A 15,891-nucleotide genomic window follows, 5' to 3' on the forward strand; every position below is an offset into this window, starting at 1 on the left:
GGGGGGGGGTACATTTAAATGTCGTCATTGTAAAGCTCAACTAACCATAATGAAAATGTGTTATTGTGAGGGTGGTCAGTGAACAAAGTGTAAGATAACAGTCAAGATAGACATAAAATAGTTCAGATACACTGCAAGTGCTTAAAACTAAGCATGTTTTATCTCATTTCTAGTGAAAAAAATAACTCACAAAACTTAACATTAGCAACATCCACCTGACTATAGTCCTGATAAACGTCTTATTTCAAGATAATACATGCAAATGATAAGGTCTGAATTGCTTTTAATGAGTAATGAGCTCTGTATGTTTCAGTTCACATGTAAACACATTTCTGCTACAACACATTAGCTTATGCTGTGTTTTGTCTTTGGGGTGCATTTTTCTGCACCTCAAGAAGCTCCCATCAGAGCAAAAGCACTGCAATGTACAACTGTTGACAAGAGACAGTGGAGGCTAGACACGTGACCAATCAGTAACTACACACACAAGAATTCTTATCTACATTTTATCACATTATACACATTACTTTACTCTTAAAAATTGATATTTACAGCACATAGTTACTCCTTGTGGAGAGTGGCGGGGTGTACAGGTTGTTGTCGAGTAAAATGTATTTTAGTCTTATAATTTTTTTCAGTACCCTGACACCTTTTGCTAAACAGAGATACAAACAGGGAAATGTGGGAGAGAGGCTGACTTGTGACACACAGCAAAGACCCCTGGCCTGTAAAAATGGCATGCGTCTTAACCACTAGGCCGCCAGGCACAGAGCAAAAACTGCAAGAAACTCCTTTCCATTTTAAAGAGTGGATGGAGATAAGAGAGAGCTCAGTGGTCCTCTGTGTCCTGTCTGTGTGTGTTTGAGCTTCCTCCAAAGACACACTGCTGAATTGGAAATTCCAAAATGCCTTTAGGTGTGAATACAAGAGCGAATGTGTTGGTCCTTCTGGAATATTGTGCGTATGAGTCTGGTGCTCTGCCTCTCACAGAGTGCAGGGATTGGCTCAAGCAGCATGTAGCCTAAGAATCATGGATGAGGCTTTTTTTTCTTTGCATTGAGATGATCCCAACATGCCTACACCTCTGACACTTTCAGGTCAGTTCACTCAGGTGGGAATTCTACAAATAAATAATTACTATTTGATCACATGTTAAAACTTCAGCTTGACATCCACCACGACACCTGAAGGTTAACAACTCCACAAGAAGCACTAGTATACCTAACACCTCAGCTGGCATAGTGGAAACATGGCCTAGAGTCAACTTCAGTAGGTGTTTGTTATATTTGTGATTTATAGAACTATACACTATATCAATAATGGACATAGCCAGCGTGACATTACCCACTGCTTTGTTGACTTTAGTTATGAAGCCTTGAGGATAGCGGTTAGGTTGTCTCCATGTTGTTCTTTTTGCCAGACGTGCTCGGATAACACGATCAAGCTGAGGAAGAGCAAGCGGATGTTGGGTCAATAATTAATCAAAATTGTAATCCTTATGCTTGTTGCTCGCAAATTAGCGAATCAACCATAATGTTTCCCCATAATGATGACTTATTTGTAGTCAATGCTGTACGTAAGATCCTGTAAAAAAGTAAAAGACTTACTGCGCACTTACCCGACTCTCTTTAATGGTGAATCTCAGTATGGAACAGGAGTTCTCTCAGTCCACGTCCACACGGATTCAGATGTTTTTATAACCAAAGTTTTTTCTCTCTGTTTTCAAATAAAAATCCTGTCCACACCTGAGGTGTTCATGAATATTTCTCTAGGACTTGTTGTTCAAGAGTTCAAATCTTGAAGCCAATAAATGTAAGGAATGTGACCATAGTTTATATGAGCTCTCCAAGCCCAGAGGAAAATTTTGCTGCTCAAGGCTTTCTCTCTTCTAAGTCTCTGTAGACAAAATTGAGATTCTCACTTCAGCTTTATTCAAGTTTCAAATTGTTCTCATTCATTTCTCATTAGTTTATCCTAAAATTCACTAGGAGCAATAGTTGAGACCATAACATGAGTCTTATTTCAGACTTAAATGAGAGATCTCATTAATGGCGAATTTTCTTCTCTTTATTAAATTTATTTTTGGCCTTTTTGCCTTTATTTGACAGGACAGCTGAAGAGGGACAGGACATGTGGGGAGTAGTGAGAAGGGTAAGACATGAAGGAAATGGTCGACCGACTGGGAATCAAACCGGCCACCCCTGCAACAAGAACTGTAGCCTCTGTATAAGGGGCGCTTAGACCGCTAGGCCACCAGCACCAAAAAGAATCCACCCCTTTAATTGTTGTAAGAGCCAGATTCATGTTTTGGGTCAAGCTTTGAAACACATTGTTTATTGTGCCACAAGGTGTCATCGTTTTGCTCATTAAGGGCACAGGTATAAAAGTACGTCACCGCCTGGGTATCAGATGTGTGTCTTGACCCGGAAGGGCAGTTGGTTTTTGACCGTTGTCGCGTTGTCACGTTGTTGCGTTATCACGTTGTCACATTGTTGCCTTGTCACGTTGTTGCCTTGTCACGTTGTTGCCTTGTCACGCTGTTACGTTGGATGCTGTGACGCTGCATCGGCAGGCGGCATGGAGAACCGCATCTAAGATGTTTGTTCGTGCAATGAAGGAGAAACTTGTGGACGCTGTCTAACTGTTCGTACGGTGATGCAATAAATGGATTGTATGGTGCTGCAAACCAAAGTTACGCCTAAGACCTGTTATTTCAACAACTACAGTAAATGGTATTGTATGGACAAACATATGACAGTACAACGCGTCAGCCAAGTCATTCCCGGGAGTAATCAAAACACACCAGCAGCTTTAGTACAGGACTAAGCTTCTATAATTGTAATAATCTGGCTAAATCAGGTCAGCCATTTTGCGGCCCATATTTTAAAGAAATCGTCTGTCATACCTGCTATGAAATCTCTATCTTTTGCAATTTCTCTCAAATACACCAACTCTTTGTGAAGTTGTTTTGTTCCAAACAGACTTGTAAAGGAAGGACCATGTTGTGAAGTCAAAGAAGAGATCATTTGACATCTAAATAGCTGATCTTGCAAGTGGTTCAAATTTTTTTTCAATTACATTGAAATCTTAATTTTTCAGGGTACTATAAATGTTCATGAAAAGATGAGCACAGGCTCTTTCTTTGCTCCATCTGAGCTCAACTTGAGACACAAAAACTGAGTCTGACAAAAACAAATGGAAGAGGTTAGATTGAGACAATTGAGAGAGCTCCCTGATTTCTCCACCTGAGCTCAAAAGGAATCACAAAACTTGAGAAATACCTGAGAATCATTTCAGACTTTGACAAGATCTCCTTTTGAACTGAAAGGGAGACTGAGCTGAGACTTTTTGCAACTTTTTTCTGGAGGCAAGAATGAGAAACAGGAGACATAAGCTGTAGTCTCATTTTGCTTTCAAACAGATCTCATTGTTGTCTAGGAGACATAAATGAATCACTTTTGAGCTCTCCTCTCTAAATTTCTTTTCCTATGGGAGGAGACATTTCCAAACTTCCCCTATTTTTGGAAAGCCATCTGTCCTTCAAAAAGCAAATGTAACATTTTTTATTTGTTGATATTGTATATTAAATTTCTATGCCCGCTAGGTGAGGTTTCTCTCTGTGGTTCATTTGTGTTTTCCAACTAGTACAATGCAGCTGTGGCCATGTGATGGCATCTATTTACAAAAACATAATCTAGGTGAAAATAAAAAGCTTCAGTTTCTTCAAACTTCTCATCAAACAAGGAACTGATTTGGCCTGGTGGTTAAACCGCATGCCCCATGCACAGAGGTTATATAATCCTGGATTTAATTCCAACCCCGCCTTACCCAGTGCTGTTCCCCACTCTCTCTCCCAGTTTCCTGCTCTATCCACTGTCCTATGAAGGCATAAAACCCTCCAAAATAAACTAAAAAAAAACATAAACACTTCTGACTAAACTCTAAACTTCAAAGCTCTAACTTTAAAAAAAAAATTTGTTCAGTACATGCTCTTCAAATTGTTCAAGAGCGGCTTTTGTTTACTTCGGATATGGCTTGGAGAGATGTGTCTAATTTTGAAGGCCTAGTAAAAAGGTAATATACTGTAAATGTTGGGTTTGTTTTTTTTCACTGTCAGGATTATTAAGACCACAATTGCAGAAGCTGGAACATTCTTGGTCAGTTTGCAAGCAACATTTTGTTTTAAAGTTTTGAAAATGCACAAGGTACTAAATTTAAATTGAAAATGATTAGATTTAAATAAGAATGGATTTCATATACTCTGCCCTTTCTGATATAGTCAACATGCATGTCATGACTTGTGAAAATTCCATCATGAGGCAACCCACGTCCTTTAGAGTAAAGTGCACACATGCATGCTGTGAGGTTTCAAGGCCGCTATTATTTAATCATGAAGCCGGCTGAGAGGCATGTGTTAAAGTTAGCATAGCATGTTACCACCGTGTGTGAAAACACTTTGACAAGGACAAATATTCCTGCATGTTGAAAGTTTACAAAGGCCATATCTTAAAGCAAATAAAAAACACATAATTTTTTCACATAAACCATTGTACTCACTGTTAAAGATGTTAAAGGTAGCTTCGGTTTGTCACCTGTTCTACACTGCAAGGATTGAATTCCTCTTCCTTGTCCAGGAACTGCCAAACAGAACAGCAGCCCCGCCATTGGCTTATGAGGTGGTGTGCTAAGTGAAAGGCACCATTTATGGATGAGGTGGAGGGGTGTTTTGACAGATGAAATAAGAAATGCTCTTTTAACTGAATATTGAGAATTAACTTTATGTAAATGTATTTGGATAATGTTTTGTAACCCCGTTGTATATGTTTGAATCATTTGTAGACCAGGTCGGAGTTTGATGTGAGTTGATTGATTACAAATGATTAACCCCTCTCTCTTGGTAGGAGCCAGCTGCTATATAATAGGAGGCTGAACAGCCTTCTGGCTGTTTTTGGTTTAAATTGAAGTCACATCAGTTGTTGGAGAGTGGTTCAATTGAAAAAGAGAATACTGAGCTGCATGGGCCAAAATGGCATTATGTTGAGCCTTGTCCCAAACTTTGGTTAACACTTTAGTCTGGCATTTTACAGATCCCTAGGCCTGCTCTGTACATAATGCCCCACAGAGGGGTTTTTTCTACACTGAAAATACACTTGGACTGCAGTTTTGACTTTGGCCTCATTATTGGACCAAATCAACTAGGCCATACTTACAAATTCAACTTAATGTCGTCTATACCATGAGGAAAGGCTTATCTATGTTCTCCTTATGTGAACACGGTAAACGCAACCCCATTTGAAGGCACTAAAATTCTGTCTCCTTCCTTCTGTGTTGGATCATTGCATCTTATCCCTTGTACTCTATGCATGAAATCCTCCTGTCCTGGTAGCTCCTTCTATGTTTATTCAAATTTTCTGTTGGACTTTTTTGGAATATTTTTTTTGCCTTTTCAAGTACGAATGTTTGTCTGCCTTTTGAAATTTAGTTTAACAAATGTTCTGCAAGTCTGCACTTGAGTCCTCTACTTTTAGAAAAAATAGAATGCCTTTATTGTCATTGCCTGACTTGCATACAATGGAATTAGTACAATTACTTTTGATTTAGTGAAAACTGTGACAATACCAAGCAATGTTGAATCTCTTAGTTTATGCACTTGTTGGATAAATAGAATTTTTTTTTCCCTTTTCAAGGAATATGCAGCCCAAATGTGACATTTATTTATAATTACAACTTTTTACTAGAAATCATTACACCTTCTCTGCTCCAAAACATTAACGGCACAGCATGCTGCTTTGTCCTGCCACCATGGGTTTTTAAAAATGTTATGACTGACTGTGAAATTTAAAATTAAAACAAACCATAGACAGGGTAAGTGTCATACAACTGTTACTTTTTAAGTCCTGCACCAGTATTGGCTCACTATTCCAAATTAATATTATAGGTGGGGACTTTAGGACAAGGACTGAAGCTGGAATCTGTGTCTCTTGTGTGTGTTTACATGCACATACTGTATGTGTCATTATGTGGTCTTAAGGCCGACTCTCAGACCTCGCACTCCCTCTGTCCTCCACATGACAGAAATCCATAATTCAGCTGTCACTGCCATACCCTGTAGTAAGACCTACCACTGAATGTGTGTGTTCATTGTTTTCTAACAACATTTTCTCTCACTCTCTCCCCACCAGGTAAATCCCTGTCTGCCTTCTCACCTAAACTAAAGGTAAGAAAAATCAATAGCTGTGATCTCTCCTCTCTCCCTCTCTGTTTCTCTCGCCCATGTGTTCTGTGTTGCTCTCTGAGGTTTCACACAGTCACACACACACCGACCACTCAAATGCACATCACATGATGAGCATGGTCTACAGGTCTGATGCCCCCCCCCCCCCCCCCCCCCCCCCCTGTTTTGTATTTATAAGATAACTGATGGTGGCTTGCAAAAACACAACTATCAGCCCTGGTATAATGTTTGACCAGCTCTCTTTTGTGTGATGAGATAATTGATTGCTTTGGAATGATTGAAAATGATAGAGGTGGAGAGCAGGTCTTCAAAAATATGTAAATTTGCCTTGCTACTGTTGACTGGCACTTTTTTTTTTTTGGTGTATACAAGAAACAAACAGCTGATGATTCCGTAAAAAAAAAAAAAAAAGTCTATATGATCATCCAGTATTTATTGGTGTCTATCTGCCAGAGTATGCATTAAATTTACATGAAAATAATAGCAAAACAATGGTCACCGGTCTTGGTATGTATCTGCGTTCTGCAAGTTCATTATGATTGCAGTTAACAGGAAATAAAATAAGTTAGTAGCTAGAAAGTGCAACTTGGATTAAAGAAGTTAGGAATTTTTACAAAATGGCTACGGTGTAGTTTTTGACTTTATTTTGTATTTTCCTGGTATCTCTGGTTGAAGCTTAAACTGGATTTGAAGCAACCCTAAGGTTTTGTCTGCAGTCCTGCCATCTAAATGTACACAAGGGAATATAACCATGAGAATATCAGACGTGTACTCTTCAGGGTGTATCATCCTTCATATATCATATATTCATCAGAGTAACAGTGTATTTGTAAAATTTTTCATTTACGTTGTGGTGTACATCCACAGAGGGATACCCATATTCAGTATAAACAGCCTTCGAGGCACATCCAAATAACCTCTTTTCACAAAAGGGCGGAACGTTTTGGTATGGAATGAATGAATTAATCATCCAATCAATCATCCAATCTAATTTTTATGTTCCCAAAAACTAAATATTTTTTTTTGTTCAGATGATTATGCAGTCATTCAAATATACATATGAACAATATACTCTTTTCCAACCAATCTGTTCTAATAATTGCTGCTAAATATTACACACTGCTCCTTTCAAGTTGTGTAAAAATGTCGTATGTAACCACAATGACTGACACTCTGTTCGGTCCCCAGCGGTCACCTTAGCCTGTGTACTTCAACATATGTATCTAGCAACCTTCAATCTTCAAAAGAAAGTTATGAAAAGAAAACCACAAAGCTATAGAATAAATTTACTTATTTCCTGCCATTTGTGACCAACAGATGTGGCCCTTTTCTCAAACAGTCTTCATTCTACTTTCGTTGTGAGCAAATTTTTTTTCCAAGATTTGTGCCGGCTCCATTTTTTCTATGCAATGAAGCAAATGCCTGTAAGCTGACCACTAATCACCTGGCTGAACCTGGACAGAGGAGAAGACAAGTAGCCAAAGAGAGGAAGTAGGGATTAGTCCATCTGGAATGGACGGTCACATTTGTGGCATATTTTCAAGGAGCATTGTATGTTTTGGCTCTGAAATATGCAAAGGCCTTAATGTCCATATGAATGACCAGTGTAATCCTGTGTTGTCCTGGGATGATGAATGGGAAGAGAAGAAGATGGGTAATTCTTCTTTACCAGCCAAAGGTTTGAAGATGAGTCTGCCCAGACACTGTCTGAAAGAAACCGGAAAGATTAAGAGAAAAAGAAGGAGAATTGAAAGGAGAAAGGAATTAAACCACCCAGGCCTTGGTGGCTTAATCCACCTAAGCTGGACCTGGAAAGAGGAGGGTAAGGGAGGAGAAGGCTAAAGAGAGGGGCAGAGAAAAATATGGACAGAAAGGAATGGATGGGGCAAAGAATAGATGGACAGTCAATCTGAGTAAGCCAGCGAGAGGTAAAGGGATTGTTAATCTTGGTTGACCCACAAAGTCTGGAAGACCTTGAACAAAGTCTTACCCAAAATTTGAAGCGTGTTCCCGTGGCTTTGAACCTGGTCCTTTTTTGAGTTTTGGGTACAAAAAGTTTTGGAACTGCTCAGTTTGCTTCAGTGAGATGTGAAACAAATTGATCATTCAATGGGAGAAATGTCAAAAGGAGCAACCAGCTCTCTGACATTTTAGGCAATGTTTCTTTATCAGAAAGGTGTAGTAAAAGGAGACAAGAGAGTAGTATGTGGAAACAAACTCTAAAAGTGCAACCCAAGTCTACTAATGTGACCACAGATGCTTGCAAGCAGCTTAATGAGAAATACAAGAAAAAGGCTGAAGTTGATCATTTCAAGCACACTTGGCAACTCTGAATGACACAGGGTTTTAATATGTTTCATTATCACAAAGTCTTGCAGAAACATACAAGCAGATACTATGTAGGAACTCTTTATGCTGATGATTCTGTGCTTTATTTAACAGGAAATGTGTTGAGTTTAGTGGTGTAATGAGGTTTCAGTTGTGTATGGCTGCACGGTGAGATGACAGCTCCTGAGGTAATCCTTTCCACTCTCAGGCATGTCTCAACAATGAGAACATCCTTTGATCCCTCCTCTAGAAGTTCAGGTCAGTACAGTGAAGCAGAAAACAGCACCTGACATGATGAGGGTGAATGATAGGAACAGAGTGTCTTGTCAGTCCTTGGACAGATGACAAGCACACAAATATACACTCCTATACGTTACAATCTGGCATTTAAGTTAATGACATGGAAAAGAATCGGAAATGGCACAGCGTATTGGATGTCCACTTGACATTTGCAGCCTGACGCGGGAGATTTCTGATGCTGTGCCAGGGATTTTATATTTAATTTATCTGTCACGCAGTCAGACTGGCGTGTACTTTCATGCTCTCTGTTTTCACCGTGAAAGCAGTGAGTCAATGAGATCAACAAGACATCAAGTTCTTCTTCAAAGACACGTTTTTTCTCATGTTGAGGCAATGCTGCTTTCGCAACATCACAGTCGAGATAAAGGGAATGGGGAAGGAAAGTTATTAATTTGATGTTTCAAAAAATCATCTCTCCTTATAATCTGTTTGGCTTAAACCTTTTCCTTAAAATATGTTTACTGTTTGGACAGACAGGCTTAATTAAATGACTGCTCTCTACTGGATAACTTGTTTAAACCCTACCCCCAGCCTTCAGACAAGGCTATGATTCGTCAACTGAGTGCCAGGAAAAGATTTTTAGCTGCTCTCAGACTGACAGTAGCCCCTGTAAGAAAAGAAAAACCCTTTCATGTAGGAAACCAGTTAAACAGCTCAGTGCCAGTGCAGAGCGCCAGCCAACCACAGATTTGTCTTGCAAAAAAAAGTTACACATTTTCCTAAAGAATACAACATCTTCTTACAATGCCAGGCTGAAGCCCAAGTCATATCAATGCAAAAGCCAGATGTAAGTATGTCATATGAAGACCATATTCTTGCTTAGTACTTTGCAATTGTTGGGAGCAAAAATCTGTATGTGAATATTAAAGGTGACATATTATGCAAAATCAACTTTTTAATGGTTCTCTACCTGAAATATGCGTCCCTGGCATGTCTACAAACCCCCCCCAAAATGAAAAAAAACCCTTCCCCCTGTTTTGATTTCTCCACCTTTCTGTAAATGTGTGATGAAACGAGCCAATTCAGTTTTCCGTGTTTTTCTTACGTCACAACATCATTAGTTCTGTAATGGAAGTCAGAGCTCGGAGCTTGTAGGCCCATAGACTGTATAAACTACAACTCAACCCCTCCTCCGTTTTTCATCACCTGCACATGTGTGCTAACAAGGAGCTTAGGAGGGAGGCATGCTAGTTGTAGGCTGTCTTAAAAAACACAAAGTTCGGTTTTACTCCCACGTTTGCAGATTTGAAGATCTAGTGGATGATTTTTAGTTTTCATGGGAAAGTGCTAGCGCTAGTTAGTATAGCCATATAGCTACATATTTGTAGCCATGTACCAAGACACACGTCGACATACTGACAAATAAAACAACAAGAAACACAAAATCTGTGACCAATCATTCAGAAAGGTCCTGCTGCAGGCGCCTCTCCGTCAGGATCAGATTCTGAATCAAATTCAGAGGGTTGAAGTAATGCGGGTCTGTGAGCAGCCGTGTATATTCAGCCAACATGTAAACATTAGATCAACGTGCTGGACAGCTGAGGCCACATCCACTTCCTGAGGGGGCGTGGTCAGAGAGCTCATTCTCATTTAACGGCACAGACACAGAAAAAAGCCTGTTCTGAGCAGGTCTGAAAAAGAGGGGTTTACAAGCATACCAAAATCTGATTTCAAAGTGTTTTTTGGAGTAATAAACTTTAAAGACGTGCTTTGGGGACCTCTTAGACAAAATATATTTGATGAAAAAGAGCATATGTCACCTTTAAAAAACATTGTATAGGTCATGTAGGCATGTAACAATTAGGGATGGGGATTGTTAATTTGTATATATATTAATACTATTGTCCAGCCTCCTTAACAATCCAAGTTTTTATCCATTCCGTTTTTGATGCGTTTCTAATATTGGGTGGGAAGACAGTACATTTTTGACAGAACTGGTATTGCTACATTTTATTAATCTTTACCGTATAGTAATTTTGCTGACCTGAGCTTGAACACATTACATTTTCACTTCATGTCACTTCATTTAGTTAGCTAACTAACTGTTATTCTGCCTTTTCAATGCATATTTTAACATTTGGTTTCTATTTTTAAATGATACTTGGTACAACACTTGTGTGTGATAACCGTGGCTGCTTTGAGTGGAAGAGGTGGATGACTGTCCCACAGCAGCAGTCAGAGTATTTTGGTATAATTGGATGCTTATGCGCTTGGTAGTACAAGCAGGTGACCACCAGAAGTCTTCTTTGTGGCATTTAATAACTGCTGTTTGCCAGTTCAATTTTATTCAAAAACCTATACATTTGATCTATGTTTGTGCAACAGTGTTTTAAATTAACATGGCATGACTCATGGGGGGGTGGTTTTGGCCTAGAGGTTCATTTGCTCAACTCTTGTAAAAAGGCTATTAGTCCTGAAGTGGGCGGCCCAGGTTAGATTCCAAACTGTGGCCCCTTACAGCATTACACTCTCCACTCTCTCTCCTGGATTCCTGCTCTATGGAATATCCTATCTGCTCTAGGTAAAGACATAAAACAGGGTTCCCATTCTTTTCCAGAGATCATTTTCCAGGACATTTCCAGGACATTTTCATTGATGATCAAACTGGTATGACCGTCTAAATTTAGTTCCTAATTTAGTTCCTAAATAGTCTAATCCTCTCAGTGGAAGTCTACATTGAAAGACATGTAGTCTATGGCTATCAATGAAATCATCTCTTACATACTTAAAAATGATGGCAAATTGATAATAGAATAATGCAACCACAGATGTACAGCACTTCACTTTATTAGTGCAACCAAGTAACAATGATGGGCAACTCTCATCTCAGCTTTCTCTTTTCTCAAAAAATGTAAAATGAGCTAAGAAAAAAACAAAAGAGCCAGCAAAGGAATCTGGAAGCTGCCTTACTGAAATAATTAAATAATAATAATGATCAGAGGATCAGTGCTTTAATGACCTAAATAGATCTGAATGACAAAAATGGCCACAAATGTTTCTCAACTCAACTCAGACTCAAAATATACCTGCTTAATCATGATATTCATCCTGCTAAGTGGTCGATATAAAACAAAGCAAATGTCACATTTTTTTTATTTGAGTTACCGTAAACTTTGAAAAAATCACACCGGTGTAAAGACGCACTCTGTATTTGAAGATCTCCCAGAGATTTAAAAAAATGTAAACTGTCTTCCTGCGTGGCGTTGTCTATTATGATCAGCGATGTCTACAACGTGGAGTTTCTGTGCAGCTGTGTCACTCTTTTTGTTCCTTTTGTTTTCACTATCGGGAGTTTGCACTCCTACTAGCTAGAGCAGGGGTTCTCAAACTTTTTGGAGCCAGGGACCCCTTACAGGTGAGAAAATTGTCCAAGGCCCCCTCATAATTGTAACACAGATTAAGCACATTAGTGATGTGTCATGATCAAAAGCTGCGACTCTGAGAGCCGATGCTTTATAGTGAATCAGAAGAGCCGGCTCGCATCGAGAGAGAGCCGGCTCCCAGTTTTTTCCTTTCACTGCTTAGCTCTCACAGTGCTCAGCCCCAGCTCTGCTCACAGCAGAACTTTGTTTTGATTGGTCAGCATGGCGGCCATGCGGCCAATCACATGTGAGGATATAGGATACAGGTGATGGAGGGGAGGCTGTGTATCCTGGCTTCATCTGTTCCTTCAGAGAGAGTCTTCTTGAAGACCTGGCAAAAACTCACTGAGAGGAGAAATCGGATCAGCCCATCCAAGCTGAGGCATCTGATTTTTCTTATTGCCAACCTGTGGACATTAATAATGCTTGCTTGAGTTTGGTTCTGGTTCTGTTTGTTTGAGTTTGGTTCTGGTTCTGGTTCTGTTTGCTCGAGTTTGATTCTGGTTCAGTTTGCTTGAGTTTGGTTCTGGTTTTGGTTCAGTTTGCTTGAGTTCGGTTCTGTTCTGGTTCTGTTCTGGTTCTGTTCTGGTATGGTTCTGGTTCTATTCTGTTCTGGTTCTATTCTGTTCTGGTTCGATTCTGGTTCAAGTGAAGTTCGGTTCTGGTATGGTTCGAGTTCGGTTCTGGTACGGTTCTGCTTCGGTTCTGCTTCGGTTCTGGTACAGTTCTGGTATGGTTCTGGTTCAGTTCGGTTCTGGTTCGGTTCTGGTTCGGTTCTGGTTCGGTTCTGGTTCGGTTCTGGTTCCGCTCTGGTTCAAGTCTGGTTCGGTTCTGGTTCGGTTCTGGTACGGTTCTTGTTCGGTTCGGTTCCGGTTCGGTTCTGGTTCGGTCCTGGTACGGTTCTGGTTCAGTTCTGGTTCGGTTCTGGTTCAAGTCTGGTTCGGTTCTGGTACGGTTCTGGTACGGTTCTGGTTCAGTTCGGTTCTGGTTCGGTTCTGGTACGCTTCTGGTACGGTTCTGTTTCGGTTCTGGTTCGTTTCTGGTTCAAGTCTGGTTCGGTTCTGGTTCGGTTCTGGTTCGGTTCTGGTACGGTTCTTGTTCGGTTCGGTTCCGGTTCGGTTCTGGTTCGGTCCTGGTAGGGTTCTGGTTCAGTTCTGGTTCGGTCCTGGTACGGTTCTGGTTCAAGTCTGGTTCAAGTCTGGTTCGGTTCTGGTTTGGTTCTGGTACGGTTCTGGTACGGTTCTTGTTCGGTTCCGGTTTGGTTCTGGTTCGGTTCTGGTACGGTTCTGGTTCGGTTCTGGTTCAGTTCTGCTTTGGTTTTGGTTCGGTTCTAGTTCTGGGTCGGTTCTGGTTTGGTTCTGGTAGGTTTCTGGTTCTGTTCTTGTTGAGCTTGATTCTGGTTCTGTTTGCATGAGTTTGGTTCTGGTTCTGTATGCTTAAGTTTAGTTCTGGTTCTAAACCTAACCCTAATCCTAACCCTAACCCTAACCCTAATCACAACCCTAACCATAACCCTAATCACAACCCTAACCCTAATCACAACCCTAACCCTAATCACAACCCTAACCCCAACCCCAACCCCAAACCCTAACCCTAACCCTAACCCTAATCACAACCCTAACCCTAACCCCAACCCTAACCCTAATCACAACCCTAACCCTAATCACAACCCTAACTCTAACCCTAACCCTAATCACAACCACAACCCTAACCACAACCCTAACCCTAACCCTAACCACAACCCTAACCCCAACCCTAACCACAACCCTAACCCTAATCACAACCCTAACCCTAATCACAACCCTAACCCTAATCACAACCCCAACCCTAATCACAACCCTAACCCCAAGCCTAACCACAACCCTAACCCTAACCCAAATCACAACCCTAACCCCAACCCTAACCACAACCCTAACCCTAATCACAACCCTAACCCTAATCACAACCCTAACCCTAACTCCAACCCTAACCCTAATCACATCCCTAACCCTAACCCCAACCCTAACCCTAATCACAACCCTAACCCTAATCACAACCCTAACCCTAACTCCAACCCTAACCCTAATCACATCCCTAACCCTAACCCCAACCCTAATCACAACCCTAACCCTAACCCTATCCCTAATCACAACCCTAACCCTATCCCTAATCACAACCCCAACCCTAATCACAACCCTAACCCTAATCATAACCCTAACCCTAATCATAACCCTAATCACAACCCTAACCCTAATCACAGCCCTAACCCTAACCCCAACCCTAGCCCTAATCACAACCCTAACCCTAATCATAACCCTAATCACAACCCTAACCCTAATCACAACCCTAACCCTAATCACAACCCCAACCCTAATCACAACCCTAATCACAACCCTAACCCTAACCACAACCCTAACCCTAACCCTAATCACAACCCTAACCCTAATCACAACCCTAACCCTAATCACAACCCTAACCCTAATCACAACCCTAACACTAATCATAACCCCAACCCTAACCCTAATCACAACCCTAATCATAACCCTAATCACAACCCTAACCCTAACCCTAACCATAACCCCAACCCTAACCCTAATCACAACCCTTATCATAACCCTAATCACAACCCTAACCCTAACCCTAATCATAACCGTAGGATCAGGGTGGTAATGATTTTGTAACAGAATAAATGCACACAATTGGACAATTATGAGGCTTCTCATATAAACACCGTACGTAAAAGGGTTTTCAACACACAAACCATTAGTTTTTGCAAAAAGGTAAAATACACGACTACAAAAGATCCTAAATTAAGAGCCGTTCGGGAGTCGAAAGAGCTGGCTTTTCTTTGGGGGCCGAGTCAAAAGAGCCAGCTCTCTGAAAAGAGCCCAACTTCCCATCACTAAAGCACATGCTTACTACCATTTGCACTCTTAGTTGCCCATGGAACTATTTGTATAGTAAAACGTATCAATGTAAATACTTCAGACCTGTACCATAGTGATAAACAGATAACACTTCAATTTGAATCAAGTAAATACCACTTGTATACTTTAAAACAGAGGGTCGTTTCATTCCTTGTGGACTCAACATGACAGCATTTATACTTTTCAAGTACTTAATCTTAAACGCTTTTAGAAAATTAACAGTAGCAAGACTCACATATCCCTTCGAGCCACCAAATGGTATCATAACAATGGTGTGTATGCTGTTTTGTAATGACACAGCACAATTTTATGATTTACTAGAAATGTATTCAAATTATTTCACGGACCCCCACGCTATGGTTCGCAGACCCCCAGGGGTCCCAGGACCCCACTTTGAGAACAACTGAGCTAGAGTACGGTAATTGAGCCAAATGTACCATAAAACATAAACAATATACCCCCGTTTTCTGTGAATGCATGATTATGACCAAGTGAAGGAGAAAAGATGTGAAAAAATTTGTGCAGTGTCACTGTCTTTTCCAGCCCAGTGTGCACTCAACTTTCAATGAATGGGGATGTGTTTTGTTAATAGGGTCAGGTCACACGCAGCCATGTTGGAATAATTTTCCAGGACTATATGTGATTTTCCAGGACATTTTACTTTTTCTCCCATTTTCCAGGTGTTTTCCAGTACTGGAAAACTGGTCAACTGTTTTCCAGGTTTTCCAGGACGCGTGGGAACCCTGATAAAAGACTAAAA

General features: G+C 40.6%; 2 long non-coding RNA genes across 2 annotated transcripts in view; one reads left to right on the forward strand and one right to left on the reverse strand.

Moving 5' to 3' along the window:
* Nucleotides 1-266: 266 nt before the first annotated feature.
* LOC117816475 lies at nucleotides 267-1,880 on the reverse strand. Its single transcript, XR_004631964.1, has 2 exons — nucleotides 1,619-1,880; nucleotides 267-1,444 (listed from the first exon to the last, which is right to left on the reverse strand). It is a non-coding gene; the product is annotated as an uncharacterized LOC117816475 (long non-coding RNA).
* Nucleotides 1,881-4,977: 3,097 nt separating this feature from the next.
* Nucleotides 4,978-15,891, forward strand: part of LOC117816055 — a 103,555-nt gene continuing 92,641 nt past the window's right edge. The window contains exons 1-2 of the long non-coding RNA XR_004631891.1: nucleotides 4,978-5,276; nucleotides 6,183-6,217. This is a non-coding gene — a long non-coding RNA (uncharacterized LOC117816055). The remainder of the gene's footprint in view (nucleotides 5,277-6,182; nucleotides 6,218-15,891) is intronic.

The sequence above is a fragment of the Notolabrus celidotus genome, chromosome 7, assembly GCF_009762535.1.
Source record: "Notolabrus celidotus isolate fNotCel1 chromosome 7, fNotCel1.pri, whole genome shotgun sequence".
NCBI classification, from domain to species: domain Eukaryota; kingdom Metazoa; phylum Chordata; class Actinopteri; order Labriformes; family Labridae; genus Notolabrus; species Notolabrus celidotus.